The 2,460-nt window shown below is 42.6% G+C and overlaps 1 protein-coding gene and 1 pseudogene across 1 annotated transcript in view; both read right to left on the bottom strand.

Annotated features, from left to right (window-relative positions):
* BTBD1 (BTB (POZ) domain containing 1) overlaps positions 1-2,460 on the bottom strand; it is a 58,088-nt gene that overhangs the window by 34,290 nt on the left and 21,338 nt on the right. The window lies entirely within an intron of this gene.
* The window catches only part of LOC102858734, a 5,586-nt pseudogene continuing 3,544 nt past the window's right edge, over positions 419-2,460 (bottom strand).

Raw genomic sequence — 2,460 nt, 5'->3', positions numbered from 1 at the left:
AAAGTCATATTTTGGCTCCTGTGGATTCGGTTTAATTTTCCTCAGCTTCAGCTTGAACTTGCATATGAGTAGTTGGTGGTCTGTTCCACAATCACCTCTACGTTACAAAATATGACCATTCCCAATCTTGACAGTGCCCTTATCTTCCTCTTCGTGTACCCTTGGTGCACGCAATTTTTTGTCAAACAATGTTCTATGGAGGTGGGCCAGTGCCTCATTCAAGGGCACAGGGAGATGCCTGGTAGCAAATTCAAACTTGTTCCACAAACATCTTGAGGGCAAAAAAATCGAGAAGCAAGTAGCCCTCAAGCTGAAGGACTCCGGCGGCCACCGTGTTATCCCACAATGTTCCCGCAAATATGTTTTGGGGGTTTTTTTTGTGTGTGTATATTAACAGTAAGATTTATTAAGCTGTATTTTAGTACAGACGCTGGGGCTTGCTGATGGTGCTCTTGATGTACAAAGCCCAAATGTTCTGCCAGTTCTTCAGCAGTGAAACCAAAAAGTTGACAGCCAGGTGGATGTTATAAACAAGTTCATCATCTGTCATCTTCACACGGCCAACAGCCACTGCCAGACACAGGACCTTTTTCATCTGGAATTTGATGGTGGACTTCACCTAGTCTACTTTTGCCACCATGTTCTCATTGTGCGTCAGCAGAGAAGGGAACTTGCCAGCCTTATTCAGCCCTGGACCCAGGATTCTTGGGATCTGTTTGATCAGGTACTCAGAGGCCAAAAAGGCATCATACTTCTTGACCAGCTTTTTGACCAGTTTCTTATTCTTGCTGAGTTTTTTCAGCACTTAGATTTCCATGTGGGGGATATCCACAGCATCACAGTGGTGCTGATCCCCAAGAACACACACTGAGAACGTGGGGCATGGGGTGGACTTAAGCCTGATGGTCCCAGAGAAACGCTTGTCCTTCTGAGGGTCATAGTTCTTCAAACTGATCTGCAGCTCCACCATCTCCAAAAACTTTCTGCGTTTGCGCTGGTTCCCGTGCAGGACTTCCCGTACCGCCTTGTAGAGGGTGTCACAAGAGACTTTGCTGCTTATGGCTCCTAGCGCCACAGTAACCAGAAAAGAGCACAAATATCTTTTTTAAGAAACACAAATGGTGACTGTACACATGGACCTCACTGATGGACTGCACAGGAATCACAGTGACTACATTTGTGGCAGGAATCATTGGTGAAGCTCAGTTTCAGCAGTCAAAACCAGGACAGGCACTGACTGTGGAACCAGCAAGTTCAAAAGGAAGTTGTAGGATATTAAAACAAGGCCATAAAACCAAAATGTGATCTTGATTCTATCCCATCTGAATTTAAAAATCATCTCAAAAATAGGTTTGAGACGCTGAACATTCATTATCAAAGACCATATGAGTCATGGGATGGCAACACAGACAAAGGAGAAATAAAAGACCAAAATGGATGTCAGAGGAGGCTCTGAAAACAGCACTAGAGTGTGGATAAGCCAACATAAAGGGAAGAGATGCAGAGGGGAAAGAGGTAATGAGATGATTTAAAAACTAGAGAAGACAAAAGTAAAATATTATAATAGAATGTTCAACGAACTAGAACCAGAATAAAAAGGAAAGAACTCATTTGGCATTCCTCAAGCTAAAAGAAATGGAAAAACACCTTTAAACTTCGAGTTGCAAGACTGAGAGACACAATGGGTAAAATCTTGAAGGATCCAGGAAGCATCTAAAGAAGATGGCGGGAATACACACAGTTAGGTTACTAAAAATAATTGACCAGCACAGAAAAATTTCAGGAAGTATTCACAGAAATGAAGGAAGAAGCTCAAGCTGCACTGAAGGCACTGGCAAAAAGTAAGGCTCTAGGAATTGATGAGATAGCAATTAACATGTTTCACCTAACAGATGCAGCTCTGGACGCGATCATTAGTCTATGCGAGGAAATTTGGACAGCAGGTACTGGACGAACTGAGTGAGAAAGATCCATATTTGCTTTCAATCCCAAGAAAGGTGATCCAATAGAATGTAGAAATTATAAAAAAATATCATTAGTATTACAAACAAGCAAAGTAAAGCCAGAGTGCTCCTTGGAGGCAAGAATGGCGAAGCTTCCTCTCACATACTTTGGGCATATTGTTAGGAAGGGCTATTTCATGGAAAGGGACATCATGCTTGGAAAGGTGAAGGCTCAGCAAAAGATAGGAAGACCTTGGACTGGTTGGCCTGATACAGTGACTGTAACAATGGGCTCAAGTACATCAGAGATGGTGAGGATGGCGAAGGATAGGACAGGGTTCAGAACTGCTGCTCACAGGGTCACTAAGAGTCATATTTTTTTTCTTTCTTTCTTCTTAAGCTTTATTTTTTTAAAAATAATTTTAATGAGCATTTACAGAGATTTTGGATTTCCATTCATTCATTGCTGCACTTCTCTCCCCGTCCAGCCCCTCCCCCCCAGTTCGCTCCTCTCTTT

This window comes from Elephantulus edwardii, unplaced genomic scaffold (genome assembly GCF_000299155.1).
Source record: "Elephantulus edwardii isolate Elephantulus edwardi_28Jun2011 unplaced genomic scaffold, EleEdw1.0 scaffold00041, whole genome shotgun sequence".
Classification (NCBI taxonomy): Eukaryota; Metazoa; Chordata; class Mammalia; order Macroscelidea; family Macroscelididae; genus Elephantulus; species Elephantulus edwardii.
Note: the sequence above shows the minus strand (reverse complement) of the source record. Positions and strands in the feature narration are given on the sequence as shown.